This window comes from Bubalus bubalis, chromosome 9 (genome assembly GCF_019923935.1).
Source record: "Bubalus bubalis isolate 160015118507 breed Murrah chromosome 9, NDDB_SH_1, whole genome shotgun sequence".
Taxonomy (NCBI): Eukaryota; Metazoa; Chordata; class Mammalia; order Artiodactyla; family Bovidae; genus Bubalus; species Bubalus bubalis.
In genome coordinates, this window is record NC_059165.1 from 60,792,243 (window position 1) to 60,812,532 (window position 20,290).

At 42.2% G+C, this 20,290-nt stretch overlaps 1 protein-coding gene and 1 pseudogene across 4 annotated transcripts in view; one reads left to right on the forward strand and one right to left on the reverse strand.

Annotated features, from left to right (window-relative positions):
• Positions 1-20,290, forward strand: part of SIL1 (SIL1 nucleotide exchange factor) — a 246,058-nt gene that overhangs the window by 186,497 nt on the left and 39,271 nt on the right. The window lies entirely within an intron of this gene.
• LOC102406867 lies at positions 3,686-17,535 on the reverse strand (annotated as a pseudogene).

Below are 20,290 nucleotides of genomic sequence, written 5' to 3' on the forward strand. Positions count from 1 at the left end.
GAAGGGGTGAGGGAGACTCTGGTATGATTAGAAACTCGTGAGAAAACAGCACAGAGTCCCAGTTGCCACTTAAAGGATGACTAACATAATAATGTTTGGCTCATCCAGACAGTCCCATTACAGTACTGAATCAGGAGGAAGGCGGACCAGGGTCTTCAGTGAGCACAGAGAAAGTTGCCCCAGTGTCCTAAAGAAGCCAACTGATTGGCCCTCCACAGTTATTAATACCCGGAGTTCCTCAGGTGTAATTAGGATGGGAGCTTGTGTGGGGACCCCTGGGCACCTTCAGTCCAGATTGTCTTGCGATTCTGACCCTTGGGGCCTACACTTCAGAGGGCAGTCTCGTCTCCAGTGTGGTCCTTTGCAGACTGGACCTGGAGCCGGGGGCGGCTTAGATGCCTGAGGGAAATCCCTTTTGCGATGCCCCTCCTTTCCACAGTAATAACAAGTCTGTCCCTTTTCACCTGGGTCCCTCTGGGCATTTTTCTCAGGCTGTTTCTAACAGCAGGTCTAACAGCCATTGTTGGGGCTTCAGTCTTTTGCCTGCTTCTTTTTTGCCTCGATTTTTCCTCCTCATATTCTCTACCGTAATATACCGTCTGAGCCAGCTGCAACAGTTTTTCTAAAGACTGATTTGGTGCAAACGCTTGTTTTTGTAACTTACGGCAGATATCTGGAGGTGACTGAGTGAGAAGTCTATCTTCCTCCTTCTGCACTTTCAAGATCAACATCAGTAAACCCGTGGAGAGCCTCCCATAGTCTATCTAGGAATTTACCAGGAGTTTCCTTCTCTTCCTGTTCTATGTCAGCCAACTTAGCATAAAGTCTTAGCATGTGCTCACTTGAGTCCTACAAGAATACATTCAGCAAAGTTGCTCTGTTATTGGAACCACTTGGCTCCCAGTAGGAAGGAGGGCTATTTCATGTTCCCTCTTTCCCCTTGTCTCACGCTGAAGCCATTCATCTCCAAAATTGTAGCTTCCCCCAAAGCTAGAGCGCTCGTGTCAGGAGTCAGTGTCTGTCCCAAGACATAAATTAAATCTCTCCAAGTAAGCTCATAAAGTAAAGTTAGTCCCGTAAAGGCTTCTATGTATATTTTGGATCCTCTAAATAGTCTCGACTGCAATTGGGACTGTTTGAAATTCTATCAAGACTGAGGCAACCCCTCCTAGAAGGGTGCCCTGATTCTCAACCTGTTCCGTTGGGAGCCCCAGGTAAAGGGGCAAAGTAAGAGAACAGGAGGCAGCTGAAGGTTTCACACTCAAATCCGCACTCTTAGGATGTAAGTCTGGCATGTCTTTCAGAGAGATAAAGAGCAACACATATGGCACTTCTATCCATTTCATTTATTTTCTACAGAACTGGTCTAGTTGTAACACGGTAATAATTGAGATCCTTCAGCAGGTCAGCAGCATTTCCTGTCTTCCAAAGGATACTGTGGCCATTCAGTATCACAGAAGAAGATCAGGTGTGTCTTTTTAAATTTTGGGGATTGAACTTGTCCCAGTTTTTTTAAATACATTTTAAAGAAGTGGTTCTGAAACTGCTAGCTCCCATCTGTAAGAAAAAAGCAGCATCCACAGCCGTGGCTTTTTTCCACCAGAAGCGTCCTTCCCTGCTCTAGATGGGGGTGTAGACAGACTCTCCACTGAAACTTTCCTTCCCTGGTCGAACTTGGTCGGTCCCTTACCGACGCAGGCGTCTTACTCGTCCCTTCAGTTTCTACCACTAAGGTCGGGTGGAGATGGCACCAGGGGTAGACCTGATGGCATCCCAGATTGACTTAGTTCCATGCCACCAAGACCTATGTTTGATTTGCCCTTTGCTCTGATGCCACCCAGAGTATAACAGAGTAGCTTTCCTGGAATGTTTCCCAAGCTAGTACTACTAGGGGAAGCATCCATCTTATGTGTGCATATGTTCATTCCTGAGTACAGTCCTGACTGCAGTAGAAGTGGTGAGTCATAAAGGGATGAACAGCAACCAAGATGTCCCTCCTGAGTGTCACCACACCAGTATATGTGATAGCAAAAGAGATGGTGGAAGGTTAGCCAGTGAAGAAAAAGTGATTTTTGTTCTTGAGCTATTAGGGCTAATCCTTCCAGTTCATTTCCACAGATTCCACATAAGGAATATCCAAGGAGTTGAGACAAAAGCCATCAGAGAGCCTCCTCTGGTCCATTAAGAGCTAGTGCTACCAAAGGAAGAAGCCCATTGCATTTCCAATCTGACCAGATCCTTCAGTTCCCATTCTGTGTATTAAAAAACCTCATGATCAACAGCAGGGCTTCTATGCACATAGATAGGAGACACAGCCATGACAAAGACTCACTTTCAGGTCGCTGGCCCCTGAGGCAGGCAGCCAAGAGAGTAACCTCTAGCCTGAGAGACGTTCCTGGAGCTAGAGCTCTGCCTCACTCTCAAACATGCTCCTGTAACTTTCTGCTCCTAGCAAGGCTAGGTGCTTCCGTACAGGGGATCTAAGTAAAAGTACATAGTAACAGCATGGATCACAGTTCCCCTGAAAGTCTATGATCTGACAAATTAGGTTAGTAGTTGTAATTCCCCACGCAATTACAAAATAGTCAGTGACCAGGAAAAGATGACTGAGAAAGGAAAGTTCAGTCCACATGCTTTGCCCATTTCTGGTCACTCCCCTTGCCAGGGACCTTGGGTTTCTCTTGGCATTGGCAGGTCGGTATAAACTCCCGACAAAGCTCCCCTTTTGGGGGTTGCCTTCAGTCATTACAAAGTCATTACGAAGGCACCACACAGGACGTGTCATTCATTCACACAAATACACCATAGAGTAAGTAAAGTAAATCAGAAAACTTGCGTACTGAGAAAGCAGAGAGCCTAGAACTATGAGTGTTCTTACCTTGTTCTGAACATCCCGGACAAGCCCCCAAGATGATAGCTTACGTTGAAAACTGTTGGATTCGTGATCTCTGAAGAAGAAGATTTAGCTTTGGGACCAGGGACCAGGCTTGATCATTCAAGAGCTTTTGTGTAGCAGAGTTTTATTAAAGTAAGAAGAGGGACAGAGAAAACTTCCTACATAGACATCAGAAGGGAGATGGAGAATGTCGCTTAAGTGTATTTCTCAATTTCCAAATGCAACAGAAAGTTCATAGTTATGTTTTTGTTAGTAACATCTATCTTGTGGTTAAATACTTTTATAATTTCAGTCATTTGAAAATAATTGAGACTTTCTGTTAGTGTATGATCAGTTTTTATAAGTGTTCACATGTGCCTGAAAAGAACATGTATTCTACGTTTTGATTATGAGCCTGTCTGCCTTTCCCTTTCTTCCTCCTTTCTGCCCCTCTCTTTCCTCTGGATATGAAATTTTATGATGACATTTGTTTTCTCTTAGTGAATTAAATGTATTCCATTCTGCCTTCTGTTGTTGCTGTTAAGAATCTGGCTATCAAGTGATCACTCTTTTGAAAATAATCTGTGTCCCTCAATCTCTGCCTATTTTTTTTATATTGTATGTCTTATCCCTACAAGGCAGCCAGGGGTGGGGGTTGCCAAGCTGCAGCTGGGTCAAAGGACCTTCCTCCCTCAAGGGTGGGTCTGCCCCCTTGGGGGCTGGTTTTCAGGCAGACCATCATGGGCACCGGTGGAAGGCTCCTGGGGCACAGGCGGCAGGCTTGGGTGAGGGCATCACACTTGTAGAGCTCTAGAGGTAACATGGCATGTTGTTCTCTACCACCAGGGACTCTTCCATGGGACCATACCACTTCAGCACACAGCTGTTCTTGTCAATGAGGAACTTGGTGAAGTTCCATTTGATGGCATTTCCCAGCGTCCTCCTCCCCTTGGGCTGAATTTTCATGCACTTCCACAGAGGGTGGGCATCATCCCCATTCACACAGATCTCGCTGAACTTAACCAAATTTGATGCTGTAGCCATGGCGAACTTTTTGATCTCAGCATTGCTCCCTGGCTCCTGCCTCCTGAACTGGTTGCAAGGGAAGGGCAGAATCTGTAAATTACACTCTGCACATTGGCCGTTCATGTTGACCAGCTGAGTGTAGTTTACATCCGTCTTGCCTCTTTGCAAGGTCACACTGGTGACTATGCATACTTAGCCTGGTGCTTGTCCAGGTTAACCATGCTCTCGTCAATGTTCTTCACTGAGAATTCCTACATGGAGTGTGCCCAGTGCCAGATGTCACAGGACACATACATGGTGCTGACCAGGAGCAGGCAGGGCCCCACAGAGTAGTGCCAGCTTTAGCAGGTGGCACAGACAGCTCCCAACTGTCTACTTTTAAGATTTTCTCTTTTTATGATTTTTTTTTTTTTACTTTCCCATGATGATGTATTTAGGTGAGGATTAAAGAAAAAAAGTCCTGCTTGGAGTTTGTTGAATTTATTCAATCTGGATTTGTGTCTTTCATCTGTTCTAGAACATTTATAGCTATTATAGCTTGAAATATTGTCTCTGCCTGTTTCTATTTCCTATCTTTTTGAGATTCTAAAGAAACATATGTTAGACCTTCTTATCCAGTAGTCTTTCATGTTTCTTTACCTGTTTTCCATATCTCCCCTCTGTATGCCACTTCTGTTGAAACCTCAGTAGTTTTGTGCAGCATGTCTTCTGGTTTACTTGTTTTCCCTTCTACTGTGTCTAATCTGCTATTGAATCTGTCCATTAAATACTCAGTTATGAATTTATAGTTCTAAGTTTTAGAAGTTTTATTTGTATCTTGTCAAAGTTTGATTTATTCCTTTCTAAAATTTCCTATTTGCTGCAGAAATTTTAAAGGATGTCTTTTATTTAAAACTAGTATACGTATTTTAAAATACATACTTTTACAATTCCAGGTCTTTTTCTGCCAGTTTGCATCAATGGTACCTTGTTTCCTTATAAGCTTGGTGGTTGTTTTACTGTACTACTCATTATTATTAAAAATTATTTGTAGCAGATTTGAGTTCTCTTCTGCCAGGTGCCTAGAGGTAATTAACGATGTGGAACCATGGCAAATCAAGTTCACAACTTGAGATTTCTTAGTCTGCCCAAGAGATGTGAGTCTAGATTGTAAACCATGTGGAAGCAGATTGTGACTTCAGTTTTTTGGGGTCAGCTTTTTCTTTTCCTTTTTCCTTTTCCTTCCATTGCCCTGTGCTCCCCACATAGCTGTTGCACTGAGAATTGCCAGGGCAGTCTTTCTAATTCACCTGTAAGCTAGAAATTCAAAAGACTAAACTCTCAGGAAAATGTGGGGAGAGTTCCCACTTTGGGTGGCTCTAGACTTTGACTTTATTCTCCTTTCCCCACAAGGCTGCCAAAACCAAAACCCAAGTTGAATGAATCAATGAATGCTGCAGGGTTGAGTGGCTTTTGTACTCTGGTTCTGTTTTGTCCCTTCCTTAGCTTTTGGTTTTGTAGTTCCTAAACATTTTGTTGCTTTTTTGATGCTTTTAGTGAACGTATTTTTATATTCAGGTTTTTTTGTTTTCAGAGTGGTTTGATCTGAATAATCTAACTCACTATTATTGGAAATGATTTGGCCATTGAGTTTTTCAAAAAAATATTGCCTAGTACCTTACTAAACTATTTTATTGTTTATAAAAGATTTTCAGTTTATTCTTTAGTTTATACAGTCAAAATACATGCAAAGAAAGATAAATATTTTCTTTTATAGTGGTATAGTAGGAAATTTGTTTTTGACAGGAATCCTTTTGATATTTCATGATTATACATTACGATGGCATTTGATGTGTATGTGTGTTTTATCTATTTTTATATGTGTTTATATTACATATGTTTGTGTCAAGTAAATATGTTAGAGTAGCATTAAGTGTGTATATATAAATTTCATTTTCACCAAGGGCATCTAAAAGAAATTTATGGTGAATTGTATGCCTTTTTGCCATCTACCTAGATGACTGTGTGATAACCCTACTGTGACCTCATTTGGCAAATTATATTTGTATATTACCCAGTAGTGAATCATCTTTACATATCTGTAATGATTTTTTTGGCCAGTGTATTAGTTATCTGTTGCTGTCTGACAAGTTACCATTAACTTAGCTGCTTAAAGCAATGCACATTTTCTATTTCAGTATCTATGGTTCAGGATTCCACACATGACTAGTGGGTCCTCTGTATCACTGCAGTGCTGCTGCTGCTGCTGCTAAGTTGCTTCAGTCATGTCCGACTCTGTGCAACCCCATAGACGGCAGCCCACCAGGCTTCTCCATCCCTGGGATTCTCCAGGCAAGAATACTGGAGTGGGTTGCCATTTCCTTCTCCAGTATCACTGCAAAAGCTGACTTCTAACCTGAGGCTTGACTGGGGAAGGATATCTTTCTAATAAGCTCATGGGGGTCCAATGTTTTTTTGCAGAATTCAGTCTTTTGCAGGTTGGCAGATTAGGGGCTTCATTTTCTTGCTGGCTGGAGCCTGCTCTCAGTTTCTTGCCATGTGTTCATCTCCATAAATATCTCCCAACATGGCAGCTTGGTATTTCAAAGCCAGTGAGAGAGCAAGTTCTCAGCAAAACAGACATTACGGTGTCAGGTAGTGCAATGACATGTACGTATTCACATGCATCCTGTTACCTTTCCTGTGTTGGTTAGAAGTTAGTCATATCTTACTGAAGGGGATGTATCTGATTTTGGTCTAGACATTATGAATTGTCTGCAAGTAACAGGAAATGATATATATAAGATAGATGTTTATTTCTCTTTCACCTAAACACGATCTTCAGGTCAGCAGGGCCGGTATGGCAGCCCTGCTTCAGGTGGACACGGGGGATCTTGAGTTCGTTCTAGTCATACTAAGATTCCTGCCCTAAGGAATAACCCTTTCTTCATCATTTTATTTATTTATTTATTTTTTAAATTTTATTTTATTTTTAAACTTTACATAATTGTATTAGTTTTGCCAAATCTCAAAATGAATCCGCCACAGGTATACATGCGTTCCCCATTCTTCATCATTTTTAAATGACTGGATCTGCATCCCAGGGAGCAGAGTGGAAGAAGGGACGTAGAAGAGGAAGCCAGTGACAATTAAGTCTTTTAAGGAAGACCTGAAATCTGGCAAATGATGTTTCTGCTTATATCTTGTTGGCCAAAATGTAGTCTTTTTTACTTGTACTTCATTTGCCCAGCAAAAGTTTGGCTGCTGTGGAAGAATGGGAGAACAGATCATGAGGAATCACTAGCAGTTTCTACCATAACTAGTTTTAAGCTAAACAAACAAACAATCAAAAAACTCTTTGCTCTGGGATGTTGTTGTTTGGTTGCTAAGTCACTGTTGGTGACCCCACAGACTATAGCCCGCCAGGCTCCTCTGTCCATGGGATTTCCCAGGCAAGAATACTGGAGTGGGTGCCGTTTTCTTCTCTAGGGGATCTTCCCGATCTTTCCTTCTCCAGGGATTGAACTCACATCTTCTGCATTAGCAGGCAGATTGTTTACCACTGAGCCACCAGGGAAGCCCTGCTCTGGGATTGTTGTTGATCAGTCATCCAGTTGTGTCTGACTCTTTGCGACCCCATGGACTGCAGCACACCAGGCCTCCCAGTCTCTCACCATCTCCCAAAGTTTGTCCAAGTTCATGTCCATTGGATTGGTGATGCCATCCAGCCATCTCATCCTCTGACACTCTCTTCTCCTTCTGCCCTCAATCTCTCCCAGCATCCCGGACTTTTCCAATGAGTTGGCTGTTCTCATCAGATAACCAAAATACTGGAGCTTCAGCATCAGTCCTTCCACCAAGTATTCAGGTTGATTTCCCTTAAGATTGACTGGTTTGATCTCATTGCTGTCCAAGGGACTCTCAGGAGTCTTCTCCAGCACCACAGTTTGAAGGCATCAATTCTTTGGCATTCTGCCTTCTTTACAGCTCTCACAACCACACATGACCACTGAGAAGACCATAGCGTTGATTATACAGACCTTTGTCGGCAGAGTGATGTCTCTTGCTTTTCAACACACTGTCTAGGTTTGTCATAGCTTTCCTGCCAAGAAGCAATCATCTTCTGATTTCATGACTGCAGTCACCATCCACAGTGATTTTAAAGCCCAAGAAGAGAAAATCTGTCACTAATTCCACCTTTTCTCCTTCTGGACCAGATGCCGTAATCTTAGTTTTTTTAATATTTAGTTTTAGACTGGCTCTTTCACTCTCTTTCACCCTCATCAAGAGACTTTAATTCCTCTTCGCTTTCTGCCATTAGAGTGGCATCATCCCGCATATCTGAGGTTGTTGATGTTTCTCCCACCTATCTTGATTTCAGCTTGTTACTCATCCAGCCCAGCATTTCTCTTATGTGCCTGGTGTAGTAGGTTAAACAAACATGGTGACCACAGACAACCCTGTCATACTGCTTTCTCAGTCTTGAACCATCAGTTGTTCCACACAGGGTTCTAACTGTTGCTTCTTGACCTGCATACAGGTTTCTCAGGAGACAGATAAAATGGTCTGGTATTCCCATCTCTTTAAGAACTTTCCACAGTTTGTTATGATCCACACAGTCAAAGGCTTTAGTGTAGTCGATGAAACAGAGGTAGATGTTTTTCTGGAATTCCCTTGTTTTCTCTGTGATCCAGCAAATGCTGGCAATTTGATCTCTGGTTCCTCTTCCTTTTTTAAACCCAGTTTGGACATCTGGAAGTTCTTAGTTCACGTAATGCTGAAGCCTAGCATGCAAGGTTTTAAGCGTGACCTTACTCGCATGGGAGATGAGCGCAATTGTCCAATGGTTGTCACATTCTTTAGTATTACTCATCTTGGGATTGGTATGAGAATTGACCTTTTCCAATCCTATGGCCACTGCTGGGTCTTCAAGATTTGCAGACATATTGAATGTAACACCTTGATGGCATCATCCTTTAGGGTTTTGAATAGTTCTACTGGAATTCCATCACACCACTTGCTTTATTAAAAGCAGTGCTTCCTAAGGCCCAGTTGATTTTCGCTTTCCAGAATGTCTGGCTCTGGGTGGCTGACCACATCATCATAGTAATCCAGTTCATTAAGATCTTTTTTGTACAGTTCTTCTGTGTATTCTTTCCATCTCTTCTTGATCTTTTCAGTGTTTACTAGATCTCCACCATTTCTGTCCTTTATTGTGCCCATTTTTGGGCAAAATGTTCCCTTGATAGCTCCAAGTTTCCTCAAGAGATCTCTAGTCTTTGGCCTTCTGTTGTTTTCTTCTAGTTTTATGCACTGTTCATTGAAGAAGACCTTCTTGTCTCTCCATTGCTGTTCTTTGGAACTCTGCATTTAGTTGGGTGTACCTTTCCCTTTGGGCTTCCCTGATAGCTCAGTTGGTAAAGAATCTGCCTGCAATGCAGGAGACCCTGGTTCGATACCCATCGGCGATATGGATCAGGTTGGGAAGATTCTCTGGAGGAGGGATAGGCAACCCACTCCAGTATTCTTGGGCTTTCCTGTGGCTCAACTGGTAAAAGAATCGCCTGCAATGTGGGAGACCTGGATTTGATCCCTGGGTTGGGAATATACCCTGGAGAAGGGAAAAGCTACCTACTCCAGTATTCTGGCCTGGAGAATTCCATGGGATTCCATGATGTTGCAAAGAGACACGACAGAGTGACTTTCATTCACCTTTCCCTTTCTCCCTTGCTCTTTACTTCTCTTCTTTCTTCAGCTATTTGTAAAGCCTCCTCAGATAGCCACTTTGCCTTCTTGCTTTTCTTTTTCTTTGGGATGTTGTTTTTCACTGTCTCCTGTACTGTATTAAGGACCTTCGTTTCATAGTTCTTCGGGCACACTGTTAAGTAGATCTAATCCCTTGAGTCTATTTGTTACCTCCACCACATATTCATAGGGGATTTGATTTAAGTAGTACCTGGCTGGCTTGCTGGTTTTCCCCCTTTCTTTGGTTTTCCCCTTTCTTTCTGAATTTTGCTATGAGAAGCTGATGATCAGCTCCGGGTCTTGTTTTTGCTGACTGTATACAGCTTCTCCATCTTCAGCTACAAAAAATATAATCAGTTTGATTTTGGTATTGACCATTCAGTTATGTCCATATGTAAAATCATCTCTTGTGTTGTTGAAAAAGAGTATTTGCTATGACCAGTGCATTCTCTTGACAGAATTTGGTTAGCTTTTGCCCTGCTTCATTTTGTTCTCCAAGGCCAGACTTGCCTGTTACTCAAGGTATCTCTTGACTTCCTACTTTTACATGCCAATCCCCAGTGAACATCTTTTTTGGTATTAGTTCTAGGACGTCTTCTAGGTCTTCATAGAACTGATCAAGTTCAGCTTCTTCAGCATCGGTAGTTGGGGCATAGACTTGAATTACTGTGATGTTGAATGGCTTGCCTTGGAAGCAAACTGAGATTGCACCCAAGTACTGATTTCAGACTTTTTGTTGATTATGAGGGCTATTCCATTTCTTCTATGCAATTCTTGCCCACAGTAGTAGATATAGTTGTCATCTGAGTTAAATTCTCCCATTGCCATCCATTTTAGTTCACTGATTCCTAAGATGTAGATGTTTATTCTTACCATCTCTTGCTTGACCATGTCCAATTTACCTTGATTCATGGACCTAACATTTCAGGTTCCTATGCAATATGTTTCCACTTTGCTTCATTCTTTGAAGGCCCAGGTGTTTCATTCATTCTGGGGCTGTTAGTAGTTGTCCTCCGCTCTTCCCCTGCAGCTTATTGTACACCTTCAGACTTGAGGGACTCATCTTTCGGTGTCATAGCTTTTTGTTCTTTTATACAGTTCATGAGCTTCTCATGCCAAGTATACAGGAGTGGTTTGCCATTCCCTCTTTCAGTGGATCATGTTTTGTCAGAACTCTTCACAATGACCCACCCATGGATGTCTCGGGTGGTCCTACACAGCATGGCTCATAGCTTCGTTGAATTACGAAAGCCGCTTCACAGTGACAACCCAGTGATCTAAGAATGGGGCCCTGGGATAGTTAAGTTTTAAATTATTTTTTTTCCTTTAGAGATTTGAGAAATTATTAAAAATTCAGTTTCTTTTCTGTAGAATGGGGAGAACTTGAAGAGCACAGTATGCCAGAGAGAACTGGACTAGCTTGGACCAAGTACAGTGTGGATATGAGGAAGGGTGGTTGTGGAAAAGGAGCCTGCAAGGAGCAGGTTCTTAAAGTATATTGTCTCTATTTTATCCTGCAACAACTCTTGCTGTCGGTTCAGTTCAGTCGCTCAGTTGTGTCCAACTCTTTGCAACCTCGTGGACTGCAGCATGCCAGGCTTCTCTGTTCATCACCAGCTCCCAGAGCTTGCTCAAACTCATTGAGTCGGTGATGCCATCCAACCATCTCATCCTCTGTTGTCCCCTTCTCCTGCCCTCAATCTGTCCCAACATCAAGGTCTTTTCCACTGAGTCAGTTCTTCACATCAGGTGGCCAAAGTGTTGGAGTTTCAGCTTCAGTCCTTCCAGTGAATATTCAGTATTGATTTCCTTTAGGATTGACTGGTTGGATCTCCAAGCAGTCCCAGAGACTCTCGCGTCTTCTTCAACACCACAGTTTAAAAGCATCAATTCTTCAGCACTCAGGTTTCTTTATGGTCCAACTCTCACATCCATACATGACTACTGGAAAAGCCATAGCTTTGACTAGACAGACCTTGGTTGGCAAAGTAATGTCTCTGCTTTTTAATATGCCGTCTGGGTTTGTCATAGTTTTTCTTCCAAAGAGCAAGCGTCTTTAATTTCATAGCTGCAGTCACCATCTGCAGTGATTTTTGGGCCCCCCAAAATGTAGTCTGTCACTGTTTCCATTGTTTCCCCATCTATTTGCCATGCATGATGGGACCAGATGCCATGATCTTCATTTTTTGAATGTTGAGTTTTAAGCCAGCTTTTTCACTCTCCTCTTTCACTTTCATCAAGAGGCTCTTTAGCTCCGCTTCGCTTTCTGCCATAAGCATGGTGTCAACTGCACATCTGAGGTTATTGATATTTCTCCCGGCAATCTTGATTCCAGCTTGTACTTCACCCAGCCCAGCATTTCGCATGATGTACTCTGCATGTGCTATGGGTAGTATTATTCTGGCTTTATAGAACAGGGTAATTGCTTAAGGACTCTGAAATGGTTTATGGGAGGACTCAAATTGAAGAAAGTAGGGAAAACCACTAGACCATTCAGGTATGACCTAAATCAAATCACTTATGATTATTCAGTGGAAGTGACAAACATGTTTAAGGGATTAGATCTGATACACAGAGTGCCTGAAGAATTATGGACAGAGGTTCGTGACATTGTACAGGAGGCAGTGATCAAGACCATCCCCAAGAAAAAGAAATGCAGAAAGGCAAAATGGTTGTCTGAAGAGGCCTTACAAATAGCTGAGAAAAGAAGCTAAAGGCAAAGGAGAAAAGGAAAGATATACCCATTTGAATGCAGAGTTCCAAAGAATAGCAAGGAGAGATAAAGTCTTCCTCGGTGATCAATGCAAAGAAATAGAGTAAAACGGTAGAATGGGAAAGACTCGAGATCTCCTCAAGAAGCTTAGAGATATCAAGGGAACATTTCTTGCAAAGATGGGCCCAATAAAGGACAGAAATGGCATGGACCTAACAGAAGCAGAAGATATTAAGAAGAGGTGGCAAGAATACACAGAAGAACAATGCAAAAAAAAAAAAAGATCTTCATGACCCAGATAACCATAATGGTGTGATCACTCACCTATAGCCAGACATCCTGGAATGCAAAGTCAAGTGGGCCTTAGGAAGCATCACTGTGAATAAAGCTGGTGGAGGTGATGGAGTTTCAGTTGAGCTATTTCAAATCCTGAAAGATGATGCTGTGAAAGTGCTGCACTCTATATGCCAGCGAATTTGGGAAACTCAGCACTGGCCACAGGACTGGAAAAGGTCAGTTTTTATTCCAGTCCCAAAGAAGGGCAATACCAAAGAATTTTCAAACTACTGCACAATTGCAGTCATCTCACACGCTAGCAAAGTAATGCTTAAAATTCTCCAAGTCAGGTTTCAACAGTACATGAACCGTGAACTTCCAGATGTTCAAGCTGTATTTAGAAAAGGCAGAAGAACCAGAGATCAGTGGCCAACATCCGTTGCATCATAGAAAAAACAACAGAGTTCCAGAAAAAACATCTACTTCTGCTTTATTGACTATGCCAAAGCCTTTGACTGTGTGGATCACAACAAACTGTGGAAAATTCTGAAAGAGATGGGAATACCAAACCACCTTACCTGCCTCCTGAGAAATCTGTATTCAGGTCAAGAAGCAACAGAACTGGATGTGGAACAACAGACTGGTTCCAAATCAGGAAAGGAATATGTCAAGGCTGTATCTTGTCACCCTGCTTATTTAACTTATATGTAGAGTACATCATGTGAAATGCTGGGTTGGATGAAGCACAAGCTGGAATCAAGATTGCCAGGAGAAATATCAGTAACCTCAGATATGCAGATGATACCACTCTTATGGCAGACAGTGAAGAAGAACTAAAGAGCCTCTTGATGAAAGTGAAAGAGGAGAGTGAAAAAGTTGGTTTAAAACTCAACATTCAGAAAACTAAGAACATGGCATCTGGTCTTGTCACTTCATGGCAAATAGATGGGGAAACAATGGAAACAGAGATTTTATTTTGGGGGGCTCCAAAATCACTGCAGATGATGATTGCAGCCATGAAATTAAAAGACACTTGCTCCTTGGAAGAAAAGCTATGACCAACCTAGACAGCATATTAAAAAGCAGAGATTTTACTGCTGTAGTCCATGGGATGACAGAGTCGGACACGACTGAGTAACTGAACTGAATACTTTAAACCCAGAACTTGATGTTAAAGCCCATGTTCATTCTTTAGTTTGAAGAGTTAACAGATTCCCATAAAGAGAGCCATGTTTCTAAGGGTCTTGAGTGTGATACTAGTCTTTTTATTCATCAGTTATGCATGCTCTCAACTTTGGTATTTTGAAGTTGCAGGCAATGACATGAGGATGTAATCGTTTAGTTGCTAAGTTGTGTGTCACTCTTTGAGACCCCATGGACTGCAGCATGCCAGGCTTTCCTGTCCACCATCTCATGGAGCTTGCTCAAACTCGTGTCCATTGAGTTGGCATTGCCATCCATCTTTTTTTTTGGAGTTTTCTCTTCTTTTTTTAAAAATATAAATTTATTTATTTTAATTGGAGGCTAATTACTTTACAATATTGTATTGGTTTGCCATACATCAACATGAATCTACCATGGGTGTACACATGTTCCCCATCCTGAACCCCGCTCCCACCTCCCTCCCATACCATCCCTCTGGGTCATCCCAGTGCACCAGCCCTGAGTATCCTGTATCATGCATCGAACCTAGACTGATGATTTGTTTCGTATATGATATTATACATGTTTCAATGCCATTCTCCCAAATCATCCCACCCTCACCCTCTCCCACAGAGTCCATAAGACTGTTCTATGCATCAGTGTCTCTTTTGCTGTCTCGTACACAGGGTTATTGTTACCATCTTTCTAAATTCCATATATATGCGTTAGTATACTGTATTGGTGTTTTTCCTTCTGGCTTACTTCACTCTGTATAATAGGCTCCAGTTTCATCCACCTCATTAGAACTGATTCAAATGTATTCTTTTTAATGGCTGAGTAATACTCCATTGTGTATATGTGCCACAGCTTTCTTATCCATTTGTCTGCTGATGGACGTCTAGATTGCATCCATGTCCTGTAGTAAACAGTGCTGCAATGAACATTGGGGTACACGTGTCTCTTTCAATTCTGGTTTCCTCAGTGTGTATGCCCAGCAGTGGGATTGCTGGATCATAAGGCAGTTCTATTTCCAGTTTTTTAAGGAGTCTCCACACTGTTCTCCATAGTGGCTGAACTAGTTTGCATTCCCACCAACAGTGTAAGAGGGTTCCTTTTTCTCCACACCCTCTCCAGCATTTATTGCTTGTAGGCTTTTGGAATGGACTTCCAAAAGTAGACTTCGGAATAGCAGCCATTCTGACTGGCGTGAAATGGTACCTCATTGTGGTTTTCATTTGCATTTCTCTGATAATGAGTGATGTTGAGCATCTTTTCATGTGTTTGTTAGTCATCTGTATGTCTTCTTTGGAGAAATGTCTATTTAGTTCTTTGGCCCATTTTTTGATTGGGTCATTTATTTTTCTGGAATTGAGCTGCAGGAGTTGCTTGTATATTTTTGAGATTAGTTGTTTGTCAGTTGCTTCATTTGCTATTGTTTTTTCCCATTCTGAAGGCTGTCTTTTCACCTTGCTTATAGTTTCCTTTGTTGTGCAGAAGCTTTTAATTTTGTTTAGGTCCCATTTGTTTATTTTTGCTTTTATTTCCATTACTCTGGGAGGTGGGTCATAGAGGATCCTGCTGTGATGTATGTCAGAGAGTGTTTTTCCTGTGTTCTCCTCTAGGAGTTTTATAGTTTCTGGTCTTACATTTAGATCTTTAATCCATTTTGAGTTTATTTTTGTGTATGGTGTTAGAAAGTGTTCTAGTTTCATTCTTTTACAAGTGGTTGACCAGTTTTCCCAGCACCACTTGCTAAAGAGATTGTCTTTTCTCCATTGTATATTATTGCCTCCTTTGTCAAAGGTAAGGTGTCCATAGGTGCATGGATTTATCTCTGGGCTTTCTGTTTTGTTCCATTGATCTATATTTCTGTCTTTGTGCCAGTATCATACTGTCTTAATGACTGTGGCTTTGTAGTAGAGCCTGAAGTCAGGCAGGTTGATTCCTCCAGTTCCATTCTTCTTTCTCAAGATTGCTTTGGCTATTTGAGGTTTTTTGTATTTCCATACAAATTGTGAAATTATTTATTCTAGCTCTGTGAAAAATACCTTTGGTAGCTTTATAGGGATTGCATTGGTAGATTGCTTTGAGTAGTATACTCATTTTCACTGTATTGATTCTTCTGATCCATGAACACATTATATTTCTCCATCTATTAGTGTCCTTTTTGATTTCTTTCACCAATGTTTGATAGTTTTCTATATATAGGTCTTTTGTTTCTTTAGGTAGATATATTCTTAAGTATTTTATTCTTTTCATTGCAATGGTGAATGGAATTGTTTCTTTAATTTCTCTTTCTATTTTCTCATTATTAGTGTATAGGAATGCAAGGGATTTCTGTGTGTTGATTTTATATCCTGCAACTTTACTATATTCATTGATTAGCTCTAGTAGTTTTCTAGTGGAGTCTTTAGGGTTTTCTATGTAGAGGATCATGCCATCTGCAAACAGTGAGAGTTTTACTTCTTTTCCAATTTGGATTCCTTCCATCCAACCATCTTATCCTCTGTCTTCCTCTTCCCCTGACCTCAATCTTTCCCAGCATCAGGGTCTTTCCCAGTGGACCGGCTCTTCCCATCAGGTGGCCAAAGTTTTGGAGCTTCACCTTCAGTATCAGTCCTTGCAATGAATATTCAGGGTTGATTTCTTTTAGGATTGACTGTTGATCTCCTTGCTGCCCAAGTCAAGGGTCTTCTCTAGCACCACAGTTCAAAAGTACCAGTTCTTCAGTGCTCAGCATTCTTTATGGTCCAACTCTCACATCTGTACATGACTAGTGGAAAAAAACCGTAGCTTTGTCTATATAACCCTTTGTCAGCAAAGTGACGTCTATGTTTTTTAATACACTGTTGTCATAGCTTTTCTTTCAAGGAGCAAGTGTCTTTTAATTCCATGGCTGCTGTTACCATCCGCAGTGATTTTGGAGTCCAAGAAAGTAAAGTCTCTCACTATCCATTGTTTCCACATCTATTTTCCATGCAGTGATGGGACCGGATGTCATGATCTTAGATTTTTGAATGTTGTGTTTTAAGCCAGCTTTTTCACTGTCCTCTTTCACCTTCATCAAGAGGCTCCTTATTTCCTCTTCACTTTTGGCCATTAAAGTGGTATCATCTGCATATCTGAAGTTGTTGATATTTCTCCTGGCAATCTTGGCTGGATGAATCACAAGCTGAAATCAGTATCGCTGGGGAGGTAATAGATGGGGTGTATGGAAAGGTCTCTTTATTCAGGCTAGCTGTGATAGCCAGCAGTCTGAATGGTGGTCAGGATGTCTGTCTGTTCCTTCCTTGCTTTCCATGGTCTGCTTATGCTTTAGTATGGCAGTCCAGTGGGCACTGGCAAGCATAAGCCTCCTTAGGAAATTCACAGCCACTCTCTTTCGCCCATTGGAGATAAACCCTGAAAACAGCTCTGACCCACCTTTCCAGGAATGGAGCTGCTCAGACTGGGAAAGCATGCTTGGAAGTTTGCTGCTCTGGTTCATTTTTCAAAACACTTGAGTCCCTTCTGTGGTTTCTCTGTGGGATTTAAGTCACAATGTCAGAGGTGGGGAACTTTCTCTTGTCATACTTCCTCTCTTTTCTACCTCCCTTCAAGCACTTCTGAGTGTTTTATTTATTTAGTTCTGGTCAGTTAGATGTTTTCTCTCCCAGCCGTTCATCTGCAGGTAACATTAGTCCATTAGTTACAGAGGAGAACCCAGAAAGACAAGGGGGCAGGCAGTAAGTGAAGAGTGGCGGGAAATACTGACCCTGTCTCTGCTGATGACAGCCATGCTTCACAGCTTGCACTTCCTGAGTAAAAGACTTGGGAAGGGGAGTCTCAGAGCTTTTTCAGGAAGTTGGCTGCATCCCATTATCTCCAAATGTGTGCAAAGTGTTTAATGAACAGCACTGGGTACGAAGCTGTCATGTGGCTGTGGAGCAGACGGATTTGCTCATATTGGACAATTCATAATCCCTTTGTTTCAGGGAAATCTCTAAGACTGACTTCTCATACTGCCTCCCAACCCCCATTGCATACACAGCCTTGAGGTTTAAAGCTAATTTCTTTCTATCTCATTTTCTTTCAGTTTTATACTGCGTTTAATCAGTTGCTTTAGTCTCATTGCCCCTTCAGCCAGGCTTGCCAGGAAAGGATTATAGCTGGGCCCTCATGCCCCAGCTTCATCTGTAGCATCTGGTCAGCGTGCCAGAGCACAGAATATCTCAGAGGCTTCCTCTGCTCTTTGACTGGTAAACACAGGGTAGTTTAAGCTGTTATGGAGCCTTCCATTTACAAAACATCTAGAATATGAGAAGGGTAAAGGGGAAGCTGAACGCTCTTAAAAACTAGCTGGAAAGTTCATGAAAACTAAAATGGAGTCCACCTGCTCAGTTCCCAGGAGTCCTCCCCAAGCTCCTTTTTGTGGTTAGGTCATTTAGATTCTCACTGCAAGGACTTGAGGGAAAAGACCATTCCAGTAGGGTTTCTGTTTGGGTGAGAGTTCCTGAGGGGCATCCTGAGGGATTTTCCTTCATGATGGTCACTATGGTACTTCACTCTGAGCAAGTATCTTTTCACAATCCTCATTGTCTTTGTGGAAAACTCTTTTGGGTTTGTGTCCACACTGGGGTGAATATTAAGATTCGAAAAGAAGCAAAGGCTAAGCAGAAGGTGGGCCCAGGAGTAAACTTGCTGGGCAGTTTTCAAGCAGGAAGAGAGGACAGAAATCAGCAAACCCTGGTGCATACCTTTGCCATCTAACATGAAATGCCTGTTGCATAGATGCTCTTGCAAAAGAACTGTGGAAAACAGCTGAGTGGAGGAGCTTCCAATCCCTCTTAGTGTCTCTGTTGAAACGATTTATTCAAGACCACAGAGCCAGCTGGCATACAAAATGAAAAGATGAGTCAGAAACTCTATAATTTCTTTCAAGCTAAGATGTGGCCTTCAGGTAGCATTTCCTGCATGGAGGACTCTGGATACAGAGCAGTGTGTTCCTGCAAGATTCAGATAAAGCCCCTCTCTCCAGCCCTGTAACTCACAGTAAACTGTGCATTAGATGAGCTGCAGTTTCTGCTTTTGCAAAAATAAGAAATTGTTGGGGGCTTATCAAGCTAGATAGTGCCTTGTAGGGTGTCTTACACAAAGTGTCTGGCCTGCCCTCCCTCTCCTTCCCTCCACTTCCCTTTCCCCTCTCTCCTTTGTTGCTGCAACCTTGTCTTCAGATAGTCATAGTGACCTCTTGGGTCCCTGCATCTTTCTAACTACAGCTAATCCTGGTCCTGCATTCCTTTTTTGTTTGTTTTGTTTTTTAAGTAATTTTTATTTCTTTTTGACTGTTCTGGGTCTTCGTTGCTGGATGGGCTTTCTTTGATTTCAGTGAGTGGGGCTACTCTTCATTGTGGTGTATGGGCTTCTTACTGTCGTGGCTTCTCTTGTTGCAGAACACAGGCTTCAGTAGTTCTGGCACATGGGCTCAGTAGTTGCTATTCCCGGGCTCTAGAGTGCAGGCTCAGTAGTTGTGGTACATGGCTTAATTGCTCCACGACATGTAGGATCTTTGAGGACCAGGGATTGAACCCATGTCTCCTGCATTGGCAGGGAGATTCTTTACCACTGAGCCACCAGGGAAGCCCTGGTCCTGCATTCTTTTTTTTTTTTTTTTTTTGGTTCTGCATTCTTAAAGTCTGCACCCAAAGGCTCACTAAAACTGCCCAGCTAAGAGACATAAAAAGCAGAGACATTACTTTGCCAACAAAGGTCCATCTAGTCAAGGCTATGGTTTTTCCAGTGGTCATGTATGGATGTGAGAGTTGGACTGTGAAGAAAGCTGAGCACAGAAGAATTGATGCTTTTGAACTATGGTGTTGGAGAAGACTCTTGAGAGTCCCTTGGACTGCAAGGAGATCCAACCAGTCCATTCTAAAGGAGATCAGTCCTGGGTGTTCATTGGACGGACTGATGTTGAAACTGAAACTCCAACACTTTGGCCGCCTCATGCGAAGAGCTGACTCATTGGAAAAGACCTTGCTGCTGGGAAAGATTGAGCACAGGAGAAGGGTACGACAGAGGATGAGATGGCTGGATGGCATCACCGACTCAATGGACATGGGTTTGGGAAAACTCTAGGAGTTGGTGATGGACAGGGAGGCCTGGTGTGCTGCGGTTCATGGGGTCGCAAAGAGTCAGACACAACTGAGCGACTGAACTGAAGAGACATATTAAAGTCTTGTTTTCTCCATGAAATGTAGTTAGACCTCTCTATTAGTATTTTGGCAAATGTCCAGATTAGTATCATGAGGTGACTTAGTCAAATTTAAATTTTTTGTCTTCAGCTCTGATTTGGTAATATATTCACATGGTTCGAAATTCAAAGGGCACTAAAGGCCGTTGTGAACTTCCTCTTACCCCATCCCTGTGCCATCCAGGTTCCCTTCCTCAAAGCAACCAAGGGTTGCCAGTTTCTTCTAGAAATATTTATGTATAGTCTAAGCAAATATACCCATATAGTGTTTTTTCATATATTTATACAAAAGGTACTTCAC